We start from the raw sequence: 21,803 nt of genomic DNA, 5'->3' as shown, positions 1-21,803 counted from the left end.
CTAAAAAATATTAAAATAGATTCAGGATTACCTAGGTGTAGATGAAATGTGGAAATCAGAAAACCAATTGCCTTTATGTATAGCAACATAAAAATCACTGTATTTTAAAAACGCTTCCATTTCTTCTCCCATTAACAGATGGGAAGCAGTTTGATGGAGTTTATTGGATGAAGCAGCTGCCCTCTGAGCAGTCACATCACATGAGTGACACTAATGAGACCAGTGAAATACTCAAGAGTCCAAGACTCCCCACCAAGAAATCACTGCATCTCTATCAGGGTCATAGTGGGCATATTTGTGAGTTAGTCCTCAGCTCTAAAAATAAGCTGTGTAAATAAATAAGGCTTATAATGATGATGACTATTATTTATAGCTTGCCCCAGCCTCCCAGGCAAACGTCTGGGGAAGAACAAAAAGATGCTTAGTATAATTAAAACAAAGAAAATATAGAGGTACAAGCATATGAGGAAATGAAACATTTGAACATCAGAAGCTGAGAAATATTTGTTGGATTTGATTAATAATCACTAATATGTATTTTATTTGAAGATCATTCAGCTAAAAAAAGCAGATTGCAGGAGTTTTGTTTTATGCATAAAAAACCACCCTGAAACTGACTTTTCTATTAAAAAGTTCCTGTATGGCTAAACCTCTTCCGAGCTTGATTATATTTTTATACTTTACTTTTTCAGAAATAACTTGAAAAAGCAGTTTTTCTAATCTCCAGATCTTGAGGGGTTCCATTTGAGATTAACTCAAGAGATTCTTACTACTAAGTGTACATTAAATTTCAAGCACTGAGAACACAGATATTTTATTATATATGTAATTTATGAGCTATCTCATTTAATATGTGATATATTATATATCATATATATTGCATATAACATATATTAAATGAGATAGTTCATAAATATGCATAATTCATAAATTCCAGGGGCTCAGGAAGTGATGGGAGAATTAAAATACTCTGAGATAAAGTGAGTTACAGGATCTGGGAATGTTGAGGATCAGAGTTCTGAAAAGACTTCACTACAAAGTGCTATTGATATTTCTCCCACCTGAAAGGTATCTTGGACTTCATCCATTTAACAAGGGAGAATGGGGCATTGCAGGAAGAAGAAACTGCAGGGACAAAGGAAGAGAGGAGTGATATAATACTTTAAGAGAAGAAAGAAATGCAGCAGAAGGAATAACCAGAGCCAGATTACAAATGACCACATGAGTCATACGGTGTGACCATATGAGTTCTCCAAAGAATGTCTGACTGTCCTGGGGTGATGGAGAACCACTGGGGGTGTGAATAAAGGGGCTGCAATGATCATATGTATCCCTTAGAAAGATCACTGGACAGTGTATTAGACGATCTGAATATGAAGACAGAGAGACCAGTCATAATGCTGTCAAAATAACTCAGGCAAGAGCTGATAAGGGGTTGATCTGGGCAGTAGTTCAAGGGAGGATAAAAAAAGAAGATAAATATGAGACCCAAATATATCAAAGTTCCTGCTAGTATCACTATTCTAAGGCATTTCTCAAGTAATTAAAGAGTCAAAAGGCAAACACAATAGGGTGAAAACCATTTAAAAAGGCAATTTTTTGTAATTATTATATATAGTAGCTATGTGCATTTAAACATAAAACATTCATATACTGCTCTCAGGGCTTGTAAAGAAACTCTGCAGAGTCAACCATTCTGTTTGGTGAGAAGTTTCACATCACCCTAGTGTCCAGTGGTATTTTCACCTCCCTACATTGAACACAATCTGTGATAACAAGAGAGAGTCCTGGTCTATGTCTGAATCAACCTGTCTGCTTGCTCACTGATAAAGAAAAGAAATTATTTGCCAAGAAAAGGAAGATCTGGTAGTACAAGGAATTCAAGGCTTGGTCTTAAACTGTGATCCATGACACCTGTTTTATTTTCGTGACTATGGTTAGGACTCAGTTGATGACTTGAACAAGTTACATCAAGCTTTAATTTCCCTGGCTATAAAGTGGGTATAGTCAGAAGTGATCCCTACTTAACTGTTTGTGATGCTGCCTAGATGACTGGGCTATGCCTATAAAATGCTCTCAGCCTTTGCTCAAAGGCCCTCTTACATGTGTCATTACTTTGTTGACAGTGATTGTGGAGTCGGTGTGAGCTTTGTGGGTGGTGAGGTTGAGTCCACTAGAGGGGCTGACTCATTTGGTCAAAGGTGCCAAAAGATGATGGAATCAGCAAAACCTGGACTTACCTGGTCCATCAAAGACTGAGATCAACTGACCTATGGAAGAGTATTAAAGGGTTTAGGAGAGAATGGTTAGAAGAGAATAGTTTGACGAGAATGGTTCAAAGAGAAAGGTTCAAGTCATATATTCTTGCAAATCAGAGAAAGAAGTAAGAATCAAAAGCAGAAATAAGTTTATAATGCAAAAAACTAAAATCGCTTTTAAAATTTGCGTAACTATGCACTGTAGCTTCACATTTAATATCTCTTTCATGCTTCCAACTGATACACAGTTCAGTTTAGTTCAGTTTAGTCACTCAGTCATGTCCAACTCTTTGCGACCCCATGGACTGCAGCACGCCAGGCCTCCCTGTCCATCACCAGCTCCCAGAGTCTATCCAAACTCATATCCCTTGAGTCGGTGATGCCATCCAACCATCTCATCCTCTGTCATCCCCTTCTCTTTCCACCCTCAATCTTTCCCAGCATCAGGGTCATTTCAAATGAGTCAGCTCTCCGCATCAGGTGGCCAAATTATTGGAGTTTCAGCTTCAACATCAGTCCTTCCAATGAACACCCAGGATTGATCTCCTTTAGGATGGACTGGTTGGATCACCTTGCAGTCCAAGGGACTCTCAAGAGTCTTCTCCAATACCACAGTTCAAAAGCCTCAGTTCTTTGGTGCTCAGCTTTCTTTACAGTCCAACACTCACATCCATACATGACTACTGGAAAAACCAGAGCTTTGATTAGACAGAACTTTGTTGCCAAAGTAATGTCTCTGCTTTTTAATATGCTGTCTAGGTTGGTCATAACTTTCCTTCCAAGGAGTAAGCGTCTTTTAATTTCATGGCTGCAATCACCATCTGCAGTGATTTTGGAGCCCCCCAAAATAAAGTCAGCCACTGTTTCCACTCTTTCCCGTTTATTTGCCATGAAGTGATGGGACCAGATGCCATGATCTTAGTTTTCTGAATGTTGAGTTTTAAGCCAATTTTTTCACTCCCCTTTCACTTTCATCAAGAGGGTCTTTAGTTCTTCTTCACTTTCTACCATAAGGGTGGTGTCATCTGTGTATCTGAGGTTACTGGTATTTCTCCTGGCAATCTTGATTCCAGCTTGTGCTTCATCCAGCCCAGCATTTCTCATGATGTACTCTGCATATAAGTTAAATAAGCAGGGTGGCAACATACAGCCTTGCTGCTGCTGCTGCTGCTAAGTCGCTTCAGTCGTGTCCAACTCTATGCAACCCCATAGACGGCAGCCTACCAGGCTCCTCCATCCCTGGGATTCTCCAGGCAAGAATACTGGAGTGGGTTGCCAGTTCCTTCTCCAATGCATGCATGCATGCTAAGTCACTTCATTCCTGTCTGACTCTGTGCTACCCCATAGACGGCAGCCCACCAGGCTCCTCCGTCCACAGGACTCCCCAGGCAAGAGTACTGGAGTGAGTTGTCATTTCCTTCTACATATACAACCTTGACATACTCCTTTTCCTATTTGGAACCAGTCTGATACACAGTAGACAGCCGGTAAATGTCAGTTGCATAAACGACTTTATGGTAAGTCCTATTGTTCTCATTTTGTATACAAGGGAGAGACAAGGGAGAGGGAAGTTCTGCCCAAACTCATGGTGCCGTAAGTGCAGAAGAGCCCAGATTTAAACCTGACTTCTGCAAAACTCCTACAAGGCCCCCAGGTCTCCCTGTCTCCAGATGCCACTTTCCTTCCCTATTACCACTCCGTGCTTCATCGCTGGTGCTACCTCTCTATTTCTGAACTAGGTAAATTTTCTCCATTCTTGACCATCGTTTGACACTATTTCTCCAGATCCTGAGAATTTATTGTTCTTTCTTCTTTTCTGGGGTGGGGGGCGGATGGATGGTGCTGTTTATAACCTTTTACCCATCTTGGAAGTCAATATCTGTATTGCCCACACTTGCCACACAAGAGGGACCTACTTCATTTGGAATGTTCTTTACATTCAAAAGCAGGGCTCTTCTTAGTAACTGACAGAAACCTAATGAGATCCTCATTCAATGGAAGAAAATCTGAGACATTTTGCTGTTTTATTAACAGAAGTTTATAAATGGTTGGGAGAAATCTCTAAAGAAATACGAGACTGGATTAAATGCTTCACTCATTCAATTGTCATTTATTGAGCATCACTTTTTCTCATGTATCAGGAGTTCTTTGAGATTCTGAAAAGATACAAAGACCAATAAGACAGAGCTCCTGGAGGCAGAGTTCATAGGCTCATCTGGAGGCGCAATCAGTCTACATCCATCATTCGTGGATTCTGTATTTGCGAATTTGCCTACTTACTGACACCAAAATCACTATTACTCTCTGTGCTTTTGTGTCATTTGTCAACATGCACCAAGCAACAAAAACTTGAGCCACCAATGAGCGTGTTTCTAGTTGAGGTCAATTGAGAGAAAGCTCTACCTTCTTGATTCATGGCGCACTGCAGACAAGTGCCATGTTTTGTTGTCTATATATCAATAGTACCATGTTTTCACATTTTTGTATTTTTTTTGTTGATGATTTCACTGTTTAAAATGGTCCTCAAACATTGCAATGAAGTGTTATCTGGTGTTCCTAAGTGCAAGAAGGTGGTGCTGTGCCTTAAGAAGAAAATGCCTGTGTTAGACAAGCTTCACTCAATATGAGTTACAGTGCTGCTGACTGTGAGTTCGTTGTTAATGAATCAACAGTATATATTAAGTCAGTATTTTTAAGCAGATTTTGGACTCCAAAATCACTGCAGATGGTGACTGCAGCTATGAAATTAAAAGCTGTGTCTTGGAAGGAAAGCTATGACAACCCTAGACAGAGTATTAAAAAGCAGAGACATCACTTTGCTGACAAAGGTCTGTCTAGTCAAAGCTATGGTTTTTCCAGTAATCATGTATGGATGTGAGGTTGGACCATAAAGAAGGCTGAACACCAAACAATTGATGCTTTCAAATCCTGGTGCTTGATAAGACTCTTGAGAGTTCATTGGACCATAAGTAGACTGAAACAGTCAATCCTAAAGGAAACCAACCCTGAATATTCATTGGAAAGACTAATGCTGAAGTGGAAGCTCCAATACTTTGGCCATCGATAAGAAGAGCCAACTCATTGGAAAGGACCCTGAGGTGGGAAAGATTCAAGGCAAAAGGAGAAGGTGGAGGCCTAGAATGAGATGGTTAGATAGCATCACCGACTCAATGGACATGAATTTGAGCAAACTATGGGAGTTAGTGAAGGATGAAAATGTTATCACCAGAAGCTCACAGGAACCGAATCTTGAATTTTTCCTAGGAGCAGTGGGTCAATATTTGTTAGGTCAACGTTTGTGGTGATTTCATAGAACACAGTTACTGGGAATAACAAAAATCAACTACATATAAATTTATCAGATTCACACAACTTTCTGAGTAATATGATAAAAGTATGAATGTAATACTATGAAAGCCCATGAGAATGAACATTTGACTTGGCCCTGGAGAGTTAAAGAAAGCTTTTCAGATGGGTTGTTTTTGAACCAGGATGCTTAAAATGAATAGAAACTCAATAAATGGAGCAGGCTGGAAGGTCATTTAAGGGAGAGAGCCATGTGCAAAGAAGGGGAGCCTAACACGCTGTGAATTAAAACATGATGATTTCAGCCGTCTTAAGTCATAGGCTCCAATTCAGCCACAGGCAATGATTTTCAGCCATTACCAAGTTTCTGTACATAGTTTGGGGTGTGATTTTTCTTTTCTTTCTTTCTTTTTTTTTTTTTCTGCAACAAGGAAGTGTGCAGCACGTCAGCTGTGAAAATTGGCTCAATATTCATAATCAAATCTATTATGCTCCCTCTGAAGCCAGGGCCATGTTTCCGTAGAAACACTCAGTTACATAAAAGAACCCTGGCCTGTAATGGGCAAGAAACCCCACCACCCTTGGAAGCCACTATCATCATACTAGAGGGAAGGCGTGATATAATTCCTGTGGAACTAAGTGAAGTGGGAGGGCAAAATAAAGATTTCTCCCTGTGAAGTAGCAAGCAGAGAGCGCTGCAGGGGTTCAGCCTCCATTCCAAGTTCTAATCTATGAATCAATGCACCAAACACCAAGTCTGAAATGAGCACTTACTGAATGCCCAGTTAGTCAATGCACTAGGAGGAAAAACACGCATACACACACAAAACTATTCTTTCTTTCAAAGTTTCAGAGCTGAAATCAGCTCTCCCATCTATCTGCTAAGTTTTATTATTCTAATTTTAGAGATGAGAAAACTGAAACTCCAAAGGATTAAGTAACATAGGTTCATACAGCCAGTGAGTGACAGAATCAGCATGTATGCTCAGCTTTGACTCCAAATAAAGTGAAGGTTTTCTCTGTGTCTCAGATAAGATCCTTGTCCTCAAGAAACTTGCATATGTGATGAAGCAAAGAGTGAGTGGCTCAGATTGTCAACTTCACAGGAATTTAGAAGAAGGAAGTGTGAGCCTATAGTCCACCATTGTCCTGAAGGTATCATTGGCCTTGGAACCAGTGGTCTTTGACAGTTGGAGATGGGGGACAAGTCATTGGAGGTATATATATGTTTATACACACAATCAAAGGATCAGAGCAGAAATGTCTTTGGAAGCACCAAGGGGAGCTATGCTGAGAAGTGAAGTAAAGTGAAATTCGCTCAGTCATGTCCAATTCGTTACGACCCCATGGACTTAGTCCATGGGATTCTCCAGGCCAAAATACTGGAGTAGGTAGCCTTTCCCTTCTCCAGGGGATCTTCCCGACCCAGGAATCAAACCGGGGTATCCTGTGTTGCAGGCGGATTCTTTACCAACTGAGCTATGAGGGAAGCCCATGCTGAGAAGGGGAAATCTTATGTGTCCAGGGATTTAGAAGGAATGTTCCACCTGCCCTAGGATGAATCTCAATGGATGGAGAGGAGCCCTGGGTGGGATCAGCTCTTGTTGCTTGGTCTTCACAGGGGATCACTTGCACCCATCACTTTCAGCCTTATTGCTCACTCAACAAATATTATTGGAGACCAGTTTGTGCCAAGTATTGCTCTCAGCACTGGGGATGCTTCAGAGAATGTGTTTCCAAATGTCAGAGAGCAGAACTGGTCCATGGAGGGCAATGCAGAGCCCCTGGATGATGATGGCACTTCTCTCCTGGTCTTTCTCATCACTGTCTCCTTTTCTTCCTCCAAATTGCAGTCAGTCTCCTTATTTGAGGTTCCAGTCAAGGCTGCCCAGCGCATGGGAGTGCCCAGAGTCAAGTGTAGCCTTCTCAGGTTGATGTTCAGGGTCTCCATTCTCAGCCGCACTTTGTCCAGCCCCTGACATTGCAACCACAGCAGACCTCTTTGTCCCTTTACCTGGAGGGTCCTTGACCTCATTTCCTGCCTCCTGAAGTCAAGTCACCCTTCAAGGTTCAGCTGAAAAGAATCTGAACCCAATTTTCCCCAATCACAATGAACTCCTTGTCCTGAGCCCACACGAAAATACCTCTGTTTTAGCCTATTTTCTCTTCTGCCTTGTCATAAACTGGGCTGGCAATCAGTCTGTCTACTTCTCAGGCCAGGGGCACATGTTACATCACCATCATTTGGTTTAGCACAGTGCCTGGCCCTTTGTCAAAGCTCAAGGTATCTCTTTAAAAAAATACATACATGACAAGGATGTCCTTGAAATTAGAGCAGTCTGGTTTAAATTTAATTTAATTACGGTTCATTTTAGAAAATGTATATTTTGAAGAAAGACCATTGAAATTTCATCTCAACCTACCTGCCCCCTCACTGACAGCTTAATTTCACTGTAATCTTTATTATAGTAACCTCTAAACTTGTTATTAGTATTACTGACAAAGTTGAAAGACCATTTCATCTGATTATTGTGTCTTAGGAAACACATAATTATTAAATTCCACACTAATAATTAGAAACCCTATTATTTCACAATGGGCTAGGCAACACCATGCAGGTAGCCCTCAATTACTGAAACAGAAGCCCTCTTTAAGTGTGTGGAAGTGAAATTTCATACATCAAATAGTCTCTTCTCACCAACTTCAGCTGTGTTATTAGAGACAGACGAGTGTAAAGTAAGGAGTCCTCCCGTGATCTGAAATGATGGTGTCGTGGGGTGAATGGTGTCTGTGGCTGGCTTGACCTTGCCCTTGCCCTCCTCAGACCCTGACCAGGTTCACGGTGGATAGAATAAGTCAGAAACTTTGCTGTGTATATGTACACGGGTGGAGCAAGAAGGATTTTCCAGTAGAGCCACCCAAAGATGAAACAGGTCTTTGCAGGGATTGACAACATGGTCTGGTTCAAGTACAGGCAACTTGACTGGCAGAAATAAAAAATGGAGACCTGTGCATTCTGATCTAAATTCTTCCCAAAACTCAGAGCAGGAGCTCCCTCAAGAAGAAGAACTGGACGGAGGTCTCTTGAAGCTTTCTAACTCCAGAACCAGGACGGCCTGATGCACCCAAACCATACATTCCTGGAGCAACTGCTGCAGCCTCCAGCACGTTCGTGGTGCGGCCCCTTGTAGGGGTTTAATAAAGTTTCACCGATGCTCTGGCTGATTGACTGGGAAAGGAAGCGGGAGAGGCCTGTGCCTGCAGGAGGCTCCCCCCAACAGGAGCTCTGACTCACAACCTGTTTGGCAATGAGCAGCCCTCTTTGGCTTCCTGAATCTCTCTCTCTTGATGGCAGATGTTTTAAAACAATGATCGTGACAATGACACTGTAATCCCCTACTTTCCCTTGCATCATAGGGTTTTTTTTTCAAGTGTTTTTGCAGACTTGCTCTGAAGGGTAATAACATTTTTTGGACTAAGCATTTGCAAAGACTTTTGAGGGTCCCTTCAGATAAGGGCAGCCCCCAGGGCTGGGACTCTGTTAACAGTCTGTGCCGGGAGGGGCAGGGAGGAGAACTGGATTCAAAATCGAGGGTAATTTGGAAGGGGGTGGTTGAGGCTGGGATGGTCTGGCTGGGTGCATGGGCACACATTTGGAAGTGCGGCTAGGGATTAATCAAAAGACCGGTCCCCCGTCCTTTTTTTCTTTTTTCTTTTTAAGAGAAATAGTGGGTATGGAGGAATTCCGTGTGTAGAAGTAGCAGGGGCAGATGCAGGCTTCCCCTTGGGGGGCAAAGCCAGAGGCCAAGGCCGAAATAAAGAGCAGGAATGACCGTGTGCGGAGGTGGTCAGCACTATGGGTCTGGGAAGGGGACCCGGCCGGATGACGGCGGGGGTGGGGCTCCCTGGGGGCCGGGGCGGGGCGGCCGCAGCGGGCGGGGCTGGGGGCGGGGCTGGGGCGGGGCTCGGGCCGGCTCGCAGGCTGCGGCGGCCGCGGGAGAGGCGTCCACAGCGGCGGCGGCTGGGGCAGCGGCGGACCGGCGGCGGAGCAGGGCGGCGGAGACTCGGGGTGAGCGCGGCGCGGGTGCGGCGGGGTTCGCGGCCGGGGGCCTGCAGGGACGCCGACTCCGGAGGCGCCCGGAGAACCCTGCCGTCCTTCCCCAGCTCCCGACGCAGCCTTCGGGGAAGGGCGGGCGGGAGGGCGAGCTGAGGACCCAGTCCTTTTAGCCCGTCTCCGGCGATCGCCGTCCAGATGTCCGGCTTGGAGCCCCTTTGCCCTTCTGCGGAGCACAGCCTCGTGATTGTGCCCCGGATCATCTCTCTCGTCGCTCAGCCGCTCAACATCTTTCCCCTTCAACCCCAGCGCCAGGTAGCTTGGGCTCCAAAGCCAATTCTTCCGGAAGACCCCCAACTCTGCTTCTCCGTTCCCACCACCAGAGACCCGGATCCCCACCACTCCCTACCGCCCCCAGAGGCAGGGACGACCCCCGCTCCCTGGGGCCTGCACACCTGGACGTTTGTGCTGCCACCTGCCAGGGAGATTATTTGCCAGCCAGACGGCCCGCAGCTGTGCGGGGACCCAGACCTCCTTGCCATCACCCTCCCCCTCCCCCGCTTAGAATCCCCCAGTCTGAAGAAAGGGACTTCACCGGATCCTTAGCTTTGGGAACAATTTGACCCACTTCCCGAAAGACTGGTCCCAAGCCAGCTAGGCTGTTTGCGGGCAACACCTGTCATGCCTGCTAGCCGAAGGACCGAAGAGCCTCTGTTATACCGGGCCAGAGGGTCCCTGGGTCCTTCTCCAGGCTGCCCTGATTTTGTGACCAGCGTTCCCAGAGACTGGGGCCACGAGCTTTTGTCATTTGCCGACCCCACCCTGGGTTCTCCAGAATTCCCCTCCCCTGTAGGGTCCAGCACTGATGGGCAACAGTACTGGCCCTGCCCCCCCCCCCCCTCCGGTGCCCCTGTTTTCCCCTCCGCTCCCCCCAGGGAACCCAGGGCAGAGTCCTGGAGCCTGTATGCAGGGCCTCAGTCTCCCCACCAGCCCTTTGGCCCTCCTTCCCTTCCCTGTCAGAAACTTTCCCCTTCTTTCCAGGCACCATCACTCTGGTTGGGCCTGGGGCCATCTGCACAGCGCCGTGTCCCCAGGGCACTGAAAGCTGGGCTGGGACTGTGGGCTGGGACATGTGCTGGGCCAGTGCGAGGAGGGTGGCTGATAGCCAGGTCAGGCTGGGCATCTGAGCCCCGGGGGTTGGGGTTGAGGGGAACCGGCAAGGTTTAGGGTGGGCCATTGGCTCTCCCTGAGCACTGAAGGAGGTCCAAGAGCTTGCTTTGCTGTAGAGAGAGAAGGCAGAACAGGGGCTGTTTTTCCTGCGTGCTTCTGACTGTCTTTTGTTGCTATGGTGACAGTTTTGCCTCTCTTCCTTCTTCTGACTCTTCTGGGAGCTGGTTTTTATTGGTCTGTTGTCCTGTCTTTTATGGCTCTAATTTCTCCTTTCTATTTGCTCTGAAATAAACAGTCATAAACCTGGGCCCCAGGCCGGGGGACTGGCAGAATCTCACCTCCTCCTGGCCCCCACGCTCCAGTGAGGGGAGGGTAGAGGAGAGAGGTAGAGACAGACCTGGCCACACCATCTCCTGCTCCCAGCTCTGGGATGGGGGCTGTGGCATCACAGCCTGGGGCTCACAGTGGATAGCACCGGGGCCCCAGGGCTAATAATAGACCCAAGCGTGATGCAGAAGCCCGGGAATATTATTTCCTTTCATCTTCAAGGCAGTTCTGTGGTGTAGGGTCTGTCTCTACCTTGCAGATGACAAGACTAAGCTCAGAGTGAGCTATTTCCCTCAGGTCACTCTGCTTTCAGCAGACAGTGGGCACTGAGGTTTTGTTGAATGGATGGAAAAGTGATGGAGCTGATGGGCAAACACCCAGCTCGCTCCCTGGCCACCTCTCAGGCTCCCAGGTACTGGTCCCAGGAGAGGGATAACAGCGCTCCCTAAACCTTCATGCTGGGAGATTCTCCCTAAACCTTCATGCTGGGAGATTCAAGTGGGAAGGGTGTTCCCTAGTTTCTCTGGTAGACCCCTCCAGACCCTGCCAGAGAGCGACCTGTCAGGTCCTTTGTGTACCCTTGACTCTTCAGGTTGGGGGAGCTGAAGTTGGGAGGAGAGTCAAGCTACTTGGGACTTCCTGTTTACTCAGCACCCAGAAGCATTCGGCTTGCTTTTACTCTCAGAGCCGGGTGAGTTGGGGACACGGAGAGCTCAGGAGATCTTCACAAGCCAGCCCTAGGCGAGGAGCTCAGAGCTGTCCAGGCCATGGGTCACCGACTGTCAGCTGTCAGTGACACACTCCCAGAAAAGCTGTCCTCCCTTTTATTTTTCCCTTCACCACACACTCTTTTCTTCTCCACCCTGCCCCTCCCCATCCTTTACTTTGCGGGTGCTCTTGGCCTGTTAGGAATGAGCTGGAAAAGCGTCATGGTGGCAGGAAAAAAACAGGGAGTCAGCAGCCCATTGTCAAATTCCAGCCCTGGGGCAGTCACTCATGTGGACCTCAGTTTTAACCTTTAAAATGGGGTTGATAGCATCTCTCCTCCTAGCCGCAGTTGGCTTGTTTTTGTGGGGTGGAATGCAGTAGCTTACAGGGAGTACTTTTTTTTTGCAAAATTGAAAACCTGAAGGGCCCATCATGTCCTCTTCCTGTTGGGAGGTCTCCATGTTAAAGACACCCCCAAACCACTGCTCAGAGATGAAGAATTGATTTAAGAATAATTAAGCTGTGAAATCTTAGTATCAGAGGCGTTCTCCCGTCTGCAGGTCCAGACTCGATGCTGGATCAATCTGTTTCTTTAGTTATGCACCTTCTGTTAACTGAGCATCTACTCTGTACCAAATGTAGTTTGGGAAACTGGGGATTTTAAAAAGTGAACACTGTTTCTGTTTTCAAAGAATGCAGTCGGGGGGTAAAGACAGATGTGAAAGGAGAGCCTTGCAATCCGTAGGACAAGTGGGTGATCAAGGAAAAGGTGGGGTGATGGGGACCTAGAGATGGTGACTTGACTTGGCCCCCATGTTAGGGTTGAATCATCCTGTGCTTTGTGACTGAAACACAGTTCTCTTACCTCTGCCCACGTGGCAAGCCCTCAGTCCGGCCCTCCCAGCCAGAGGGGGTGGTTGCTGAGCCCCTCATTCAGCTCTGTGAACAGTGTCAGGTTTGTGGCAGGGGCCAGTCCTGCCTTCCTTCCTGACTTTTGACTCATCCACTCGCCGTAGCCTCTGGGTCCGAGTTCATCTTGGTCAAAATCCTTTCTCCAAGGCTGCAGGAATTCCCTGACAAGGCAGCATGGTGACTGGAAAGAAAATGGACTTTTTGGAGTCAGCCATGAATTCAAACTCTCCTACTGTTGTGTCCTAGGGGTGGGCTCCTGAAGAGCATCTGACCTCCCTGAGCCTTGGCTGTCGCACCTGTAAAATGGTAATAATGAGACTTGCCCTCTAGGAAGTGGATGATCTTATGCATTTATAGGCTCTGGCCTGGTGCCCACCTCATGCTTGCTGTTATTTAGTTATATTGATTAGAAAGGAGTTCTCAGTTACCGGCCCTCTGGGTCCTCTTCAAGCCGTGGTGGGGAGCTTTTTGATCTAATTCTGGCCTTCAGAGATTCATTATCGGGGAAAGCTAAAAATCAGCCACACTCCTGTTCTAAGCACTGCTGGTTAATCTTTGAGTTCTCTCTCAACAGATAAACTGTGCTGAGCAACGTGGTGTTTGATGTCCTCAAGAGGGAACAAATTTGAAACGGCAACGAACACCCTATGTTTAAGAAACATGTCACTATGAGAATAATTTGATGTAGTTCCACTTATTATTTTTTGCTGTCAAGTCCAAAGAAAAAAAAATCATTGCCATTGAGGAGATTACCGCATATGTTTTCTTCTGGAAGTTTTATGGTTTTAGGTCTTACATTCAATCTATTTTTTGAGTTACTTTTTGTGTGCAGTGTAAGATAGTGGTCCAGTTTGGTTCTTTTGCATGTGGCTGTCGTTTTCCCAGCACGATTTATTGAAGAGACTGTCCTTTCTCCATTGTATACCCTGGCTCCTCTGTCAGACAACACTTTGAAATGAGTGCTTCACATTTTTATTCTGGGCCTGTTTAGTTTCCTTTTATTTTCTTAAGTTACACTACCTATGGAAAAACATTTTCTCAAGTCATCACTGCAACTCTGTGATATTAGTATTTATTGTGCCCTTTGGACAGTGAAGGAAATTGGCAAAGGTCTCTGGCGCAGAGTCCAACAACTAGTAAGTGGCAGGGCCAGAATTTTAAACTGGGTCCTACTTGCTCTTTGTGCCAAGGTACACAGCATTGTCATCTCCTTGGCTGGTGTGTCAGTAACCTAAAATAATTGTGTTTGGAGCATGGGAGCAGATTTTAACAGGGGTGGGACCAGTCAGGGCTGTAACTTGGACCCAGGCTCATAGTAAATATTTAGAGACTTTATTGGGGTTTTGCTCTCATCACAGCATTATCAAGGTTTTTGGCAGTTGGCTGAGGTGTCATTCCTAGAAGTGGTGAAGAGGAGAGGAGTTTGGCATGTACAAGTTCAGAGAAAATTTTGATGATGCTTGAAATAGCTTCCTTTGCCTAAGAATGGGTTACCGGTTTGTCATTGACATAAATTGAACTGATTTTCGGGCTGAACGTATGAATGGAAAGCATGACAGGAATAAGGGGACAGAAGCAAGAAGGTCAGAAAACCTGAGTCAGTGGCCCAACAAATACAGGGGTGGTTGGGATTCAGTCTATCAGTATAACTCATGGCTGGGAGACAGAGGTAGGAAAGTGATTACAGAATGGCCCCCTCCCAGCATTTCTTTCCTGGGTGATTTAGAAATCGAATTTCTCTTGCCCAAGGACCCCATTGTTCTGAAAACGGTTCCATGTTTGCCGGCAACACGTTTCCTGGTCCAGCTTAGCTCTGCTGACAGATCCGTTTCTATTTGCAATTATCTCAAGGCCTGAGTCTGGTGTCTGCTTGTTTAATGACTTCACTTTCTAATAAAAATTCTATATGGCATAGATAATTAGATCTTTAAAATGAAACTGGGGAAATGGGATGCCCCCAAAGAGTTGAATTGCGCTTTTATGAGGGATCAAACGTAAAAAATGGGATCATTCACTCATTCACTTAGCAAATGTGTATGAGACTCGTTCTTGACTGGTGCTCTGCTAGACAGAAAACAAGGATCAGGATGGTTTGTCCCTGTCCACAGGTAGTGCTTGCTCCAGGAGAGGCAGGGGAGGAAACACACACCTGAAATGGGGCTTGGAGAATGTCATAAAGAAAAGCAGTGCAAGGGGGTGGGGAGTGGGGAACTGTCATTGTTTCAACAATGACAACACAGCTCTCATTGCAACACAGTCCATTTTGCTCCCCATGGGTGTTGTCTGTGGTACACCTCTATCACACTTGACACTGCAGGGAGAAGAAGCCTGGAAGAGAAAAGGTAAAGCCTGGATGATGAACGACTCAGCTCTATTCCTAGCTTCCTGCATTGCGGAAGAGGAGCAGTTCTCTGTAGGAGACCCCCCCTCCCCCCATAGCTACAGTTTCAGGCTTCCCAGGTGACTCAGTGGTAAAGAACCCTCCTGCCAATGCAGAAGCCTCAGGAGATGTGGGTTCGATCCCTGGGTCAGGAAGATCCCTTGGAGAAGGAAATGGCAAACCACTCCAGTATTCTTGCCTGGAGAGTCACATGGTCAGAGGAGCCTGGCAGACTCAGGCTGCAGTCCTTGGAGTTTCAGAGAGTCAGACGCGACAGAGTGACTGCGCATGCAGGCACACAGCCATAGTTTTAGTTACCCATTCTCAACCTCAGTCTGGAAATATTAAATGGAAAATTCCCAAACTAAGCAATTCATAAATTTTGTGTTGTGCACCAGTCTGAGGAGTGTGGTGAAATCTAGCCCCTTCCCGCTCAGTCCTACCTGCAATGAGAATCATCCCTTTGTCCAACGTATTCCTCCTATTAATCACTTAGTACCCATCTCAGTTACTGGATAGACTCTGGTGGTATCGCATTACTGTTGTTCAAGAAAGTCTTATTTTACTTAATAATGGAACTAATGTGCATGAGTAGTGATGCTGGCAATTTGGATGTGCCAAAAAAGGAAGCTGTAAAGTGTTTCCTTTCAGTGAAAAGGTGAAAATTCTCAACTTAATAAAGAAAGAAAAAAAAAATCTTTGCTGAGGTTGGTAAGATCTAGAGTAAGAAATTCATGCTAGTTTTGCTGTTACACCTCAAGCTGCAAAAGTCACAGCTACATGAAGAGTGTTTAGTTAAGATGGAAAAGGCATTGAGTTTGTACAATAAGGTACTTTCAGAGAGAGGCCACATTTCCATAACTTTTATTACATCATATTGTTATAATGGATCTGCTTTTTTATTCGTTATTGGTGATCATCCCTGTCTGTGACTAACTTTATCATTGGCACATGTGTATCAGAAAAATCATGGTATATATAGTGTTCAGTACTATTTGTGGTTTCCACTGGCAGGCTTGGAACAGATGGATCCCCCTGAGAATAAAGGAGACCACTGTACTTTCTGTTGGTAAAACAGGAAGGCTGATTTGGTGACTTAGAAGGGAGCTTCCACATCTAGCCAATGATTTGAGCTTCTGTCCCAAAGTGATAGGTGAAAAAGCAAAGCCTGGCAGCTGTAGTCAGTAAGGTTTCAAAAACAGAGCTGGAGTGGAGAGAACCCCGGGTGTTTTCAAAGAACACGGAAATCTTGCTCTCCCTCGTAGAAAGGGGGCCAAGTCTGATTGAACATCCTGATACATAGTTGAAGGTCAAGGCTGATGACAAAAGGCAGAAGGGCCCCAGGAGCTCAGTAGAGGTGGGAAGGACCCTTACCAGCTCACTCCCACGTTCCAGAGCGTCCACCGACTGGAATGTGGAGGGTTGACCTCCACATCGTGACCACATTGAATGTGGTCTGTCCTCCGTATTCCGGTCGGTAGAGAATGCTTTGGTTCCTGCAGAATGCTCTCTGTTTTAAGTTAATATCCATTTTAAAATCATTTAGTCTGATGATTTCTGGATTTTGGAATGCATTAAAATGCATAATCACTGTGGGACCTCAGAAACAGTGACAAGCACACAACTGCCTCAGCACACTGTCAAACTCTCTCATCCCCAGTGTCATCCAAACTCAGGGTCTTCCAGCTGCAGTGATGAGGCCAGATCCCCTTCTCCTGGAGCAAAGAAGCAGAGAAGACCCACTCAGAGCTGCCTGGGCTTTGGCAAGTTATTCCATCTCTCTTGAGTCTCGTGTTTTCCCAGTAAAACACAGGCAGCAGCAGTACCTTCTGAATAATGAGCATTTAATATCCATTTTTAGTAGTCCTCTAAAGAGCTTTGAGTCCTGGTGGCTCAAATAGTAAAGAATCTGCCTGCAATGCAGGAGACCTGAGTTCGATCTCTGAGTCAGAAAGATCTCCTGGAGAAGGGAATGGCAACCCACTCCAGTATTCTTCTGGAGAAGCCCATGGACAGAGGATCCTGGTGGGCTATGGTCCATGGACTCACAAAGAGCGACAGTCCATGGGGTCACACGACTGAGCGACTGACACTTCCGCACTTCCACAAAGAGCTTTAGGAGCAGATATACCCATTCTATGGATGGGAAAACTGAGGGCCACAGGTGTTAGGAAACTTGCATAATGTCACATCATTCATTAGGAAGATTGCATAGCTGGTACCTGAAACCATGTCTGTGTGCTTTCAAAGTGTGGCCTGTCTCTACCTTTCACCCTAGAAATGAGATGATGCCAACACTTTGAGATCCAGAGAGGTGAAATGGGCGCATGGAAATTACGTGGGAGCATCCCAGGGCTGTAGCGTGAGTGTGTCTGAAATCCACAGACCTGGGTGGAATCCTCCTTTTCCCTTGGGCCGATGCCTTAAGCTTATTGAGTTTTCCAAGTTTTGAACTGAAGTTAATAATATTTGTGGCCCAGAAATATTGCAAAGAATATAGGCACACCTTGTTTTACTGCACTTCCCAGATATTGCTTTTTTTTTTTTTTGACAGATTGAAACTTTGTGGCAACCCTCAGTTAATCAAGTCTGTGCTGCTTTTCCAGCAGCCTTTGCTCACTTCCTGTGTCCCTGTTATATCTTGGCAATTATGGCAATATTTCAAGCTTTTTCATTATTATTGAATTTGTTCTGGTCCTCTGTGATCAGTGATCTTTGATCTGACTGCTTCAACTGGCTGAAAGCTCAGATGATGGTTAGCGTTTTTTAGCAATAAAATTTAAATTTTGCCAACTAAGATATGTATATTTTTTAGATATAGTACTTTTGCACACTTAATAGTCTATAGTTTAGTGTAAATATAGCATTTATATGCACTGGAAACTCAAAAATTTCAGGTGACTTACTTTCTGAGGTGGTCTGAAACCAAACCCACAGTATCTCTGAAAAAGTGAAAGTAAAAGTGAAGTCACTCAGTCGTGTCTGACTCTTTGCGACCCCTACCAAGCTCCTCCATCCATAGGATTCTCCAGGCAAGAATACTGGAGTGGGTTGCCATTTCCTTCTCCAGGGGATCTTCCCGACCCAGGGATCGAACCTGGGTTTCCCGCGTTGGAGGCAGACATTTTAACCTCTGAGCCACCAGGGAAGCATGCCATAAATAAACGTCAGTCTTCATTTTGCCTGATCTTCTAAGAAAAGTGTGTTTGAAAAGTTCATCTACCTCCTTGGCTCCTTTTTATTTGCTGTTTTTGGTTGGAAACAGCAGGGAACTTCTTTCTCTAAAAGATGCGTTCTTGAATAGCCTTGGCAAAGCCACCCAAGTCCACTCTGCTGGACCTATGTTTCTAGCTCATAAGCCATTGTTTCATACTTTAAATGAACCTGACCATGTTCCTTACTGGAGTGTAACAAGGATAAGACTCCCAGTTGACATCCAGCATTACGCCTACTATATGATCAGTCTTGCCTCCTGTCCTTCCTTGATTTTGTAAATGCATATGTATTTTTTCCTTAAAGTGTTGAGGCTTCAAATCTATGCCCTTGAGCACCTTCAGAAATAATCAATGGAGCTGTAAGCTGTTTTCTTACATTCCCTTATTTGCAAGTCGAAAATCCAAAATGCTCTGAAAATGCAAAGTTTTTATTTCTTTTTTCATAACTCACGTGGGTGCAAAAGCTGGCCTGACGGTACATGAGACTATTTTTAGTTTGTATTTATCCCACTCGGGGTGAATATGTTTTTCATCAGAAGAATGAATGCTCCAGACCCTGCTGTGGGTGCGTGTAACATGGTATCTGTACTCTATTACCTTTCTAAAATCTGAAAAATTTTGAATTTGACAGCACATCTGAGCAAAGAGTTTCAAAGAAGCCTTTATGAATCTCTTTCTGAAAGCCCAGAGGAACTCACAGGACCCTTGGTGTTGGGGAGACACCAGAGGGGTCCTCCAATGTCTGCTTGATTCCAGATGCTGTAGTGACATGGTTTGTCATGTGCTCATCAAAAGCCTTTGTGGCCAGTTTTCTATTTCCTCAATTTAAATAAGAGGATATAAATTAAATGACCTGGCACAAAAAACAAAACAAAATTAAAAAACAGTAACAAAACCTTTTAAAGCACGGGTTCCAAAGTTTCATGGGGACCAAGTATTTTTTTTTTTTAATTCCATAGAACTAAAATTAAGCTGGGAATTTTTGGTCTAGAGTGGCTTATAATTGTTTGGGGGAAGGTACGAGGGAATTTTTCAATCCTAATCATCCTTTTAGCCTTGTGAGGAGGAAGCAGGCCTTGGGGAATGAGCAGGAGGAAGTCAAAAGGCCCGGGTAGGCGTGAGAAGGCCTCCATTCTTATCTTGGTTTCGCTCTTGATTTGCTGAGGGATTTGGGCTCCTTGCCTCCCTTCTCTGGGCCCTCGGAACTCCATTTCAAAGTCAACTAATTCTTTCTCTCTTCCTGAGAGTCTAGGAGTTGAAGATGGGGCCCCCAAAGAGAGGGAAAAGCATTGACCTGCCTTCTTGACTGCATCCTCCCGGCTTCCATCTGGCTCAAGGTGGACCGGAGGAGGTGAAAGGCTCTGCTTTGGTCTCCTCTGGGCCCGTCCTCTCCGCTTCTCTCATAACACGATCCTTTGATGCTGTGGCCTGACTTGTGTGGGACTCACCTTGACCCCTGCACCTCCCTTGCTGCCTAGGGAGGGCTCACAGGATGTTTAACCCAGCTGTGCAGGTGACGCTGCCCTGCTGGTGATGGCCAGGCCTTGCTCTGTATCACTGGGCTATGGTCGAGGCCATGCCGGGCACGGTTGAGGGGGTGTAAGGAAGGAGGGAGGGAGTTCCCTGTTGCAGAGCCCAGGACCAGTGCAAGATCTGCCCAGGAAGACAGGGAGATGGAGTAGGTCCCTGACATGGCCTGTGTGGGCAAGGGGTTGAAATGTAGAGCATTTAGGTAAAGGATGCTGAGGAGCCGTCTAATTCCCTGTCCTTGTCTCCTTTCTCCCTTTCTTTCTTCCTTCCTGCCTTCTCTTCCTTCTTTCTCACTTTTTCTCTTTTTGGAGTTTTCACTTAAAGTACCATCATTCTGACTTTTGCCAGGTTGAAAGTTTCCTCCAGAGTCTGACATGGTTTAAAAACTTGGTGTTTCTGTCTCCCAGAGGCCCCACCCTGTTCAGCCAGGAGATTCTCACTTGGCAGTAACTCATATTAGGAACTAGGGCCTTGACCTTGCACAGGGGACTTTCCCCAATGGAGAAGTGATCTTGACTTTGGGGATCCTGAAGTCCTTCAGTTCACACAGACTGTGGGAGCCACTGGGCAGTTGTAAACATCTTTGACACCAGGGCATACTGAGAGGAGGGCAGCTCTGGAGTGGCTGGTCTTCGTAAATTAACAAGGCCTGGGCTCCTGTGGGTGAGTGTGTATGAGTGTGAGTGTATGCCTGGTATGTGAGTGTGTGAGGGTACATGGTGTGTCATTGTGTGCATGGTATGTAGTGTGTATGTGAATGTGTGTAGATGTGTGTGTGTGTCAGTGTGAACGGGTGTGAGTGCATGGATTTGGAGGTCCTTTCGGATCCTGGGAGATGCTGCCAAGACCTGGGTCTAGGTCCTTTGGACAAGGCGCCCCCTCAGTCTGATTCCTGGCCTTTGTGTAGCTCGCGAATGGAACTGACCTCCCAGAGGGTCCCTGGGGCTGAGGGACCTCTGATATTTCAGGGACTAATGACCACAGACAAAAGCAATTCAGAGCTTAACTGGCAGGAAACAACTAAATTATGTTTTCTTAGGGAGAAATAGCTAATCTTTCAGCTTTGGAAACCCAGACCTCTGTCAAAGCTGATTTTATACATGTTTGAAAAGGCGCACATTATTTGAGGATGCAACTTTAAAAATAAGAGAAAAGCCTGATACAGGTTTTGAAAATGAAGGACTAGAGAAAATAGAAAGCAATACATCCAGTGTTATTTAGCAATCAGTTGGAGGAAGGTAGGAAAAGATTATGAAAGCGAAAAGGAAGAGAAGCAGAAAGAGAAACGGAAGAGAAACTGAGCTGCCTGTGCCCGGTGATGGGCGGTGTGCCCGTCTCCTGGTCCAGATTCTTCTGGGCCAAACCCAGGCTGAGCTGAGAGAGTCAGGAGGCTAGAGGCGAAGGTGGGGGAGGAACACGGGGAGAAGTGGGTAGAGGATCCTTTGCAGAGTTTGCTTCTACGCTTCCGAGGATCAGGAAGACATCTGGGGTGACGGAGAGTGCCCTATCCAGGGAGTCCCCTAGGGGCCGAGGTCTCCCACTGACCCAGATAACCTTCTGTAACTATCTGTCTCTCGCTGTCCCTCGGTTCCTCAGCCTGCAGCTGCTGAAAACGTTCTTATCCATGGGTGCAAATTGCAGGCTTGCTCCCATGGGACTGGGGGCGAGTGTGTCAGCACCTGTGGGTGGAGATGAGATGCTCTGTGCATCTCCTCCATTTTCCCTCCCTTTAAACCATCTGTCTGAAGGCCCCTTTCCCTCTGTCCACTCTGTAACCCGCTAGTAAGGCTGTGGGCTGTGTGAATATATCTGTTCCACTTCAAAGTCAGGAAATGATTTGAATACCTCATATCAGCTAAAATAGCAGCAGTGAGATTGCTATTTCATCATATATATGCATGAGTAATTCTTTGTACATAGTTATTTACAGGTTACCCTATACC

The 21,803-nt window shown here is 45.7% G+C and overlaps 1 protein-coding gene across 8 annotated transcripts in view; it reads left to right on the top strand.

Moving 5' to 3' along the window:
- The first annotated feature begins 9,492 nt into the window (after positions 1 to 9,492).
- Positions 9,493 to 21,803, top strand: part of CYRIA (CYFIP related Rac1 interactor A) — a 102,817-nt gene continuing 90,506 nt past the window's right edge. For 2 of the 8 annotated variants that reach the window (XM_069580229.1, XM_069580221.1), the window contains exon 1: positions 9,544 to 9,933. The gene's annotated coding sequence lies outside the window, so the exon portion shown is untranslated. Of the gene's footprint in view, positions 9,934 to 20,403; positions 20,524 to 21,803 lie in introns of those variants that run through there. The other 6 variants (XM_069580227.1, XM_069580224.1, XM_069580226.1 and 3 more) reach the window with 5 other exon arrangements.

The sequence above is a fragment of the Ovis canadensis genome, chromosome 3 (genome assembly GCF_042477335.2).
Source record: "Ovis canadensis isolate MfBH-ARS-UI-01 breed Bighorn chromosome 3, ARS-UI_OviCan_v2, whole genome shotgun sequence".
In the NCBI taxonomy this organism is placed as follows: Eukaryota; Metazoa; Chordata; class Mammalia; order Artiodactyla; family Bovidae; genus Ovis; species Ovis canadensis.
This window is presented reverse-complemented; position numbering and strand designations above follow the sequence as displayed.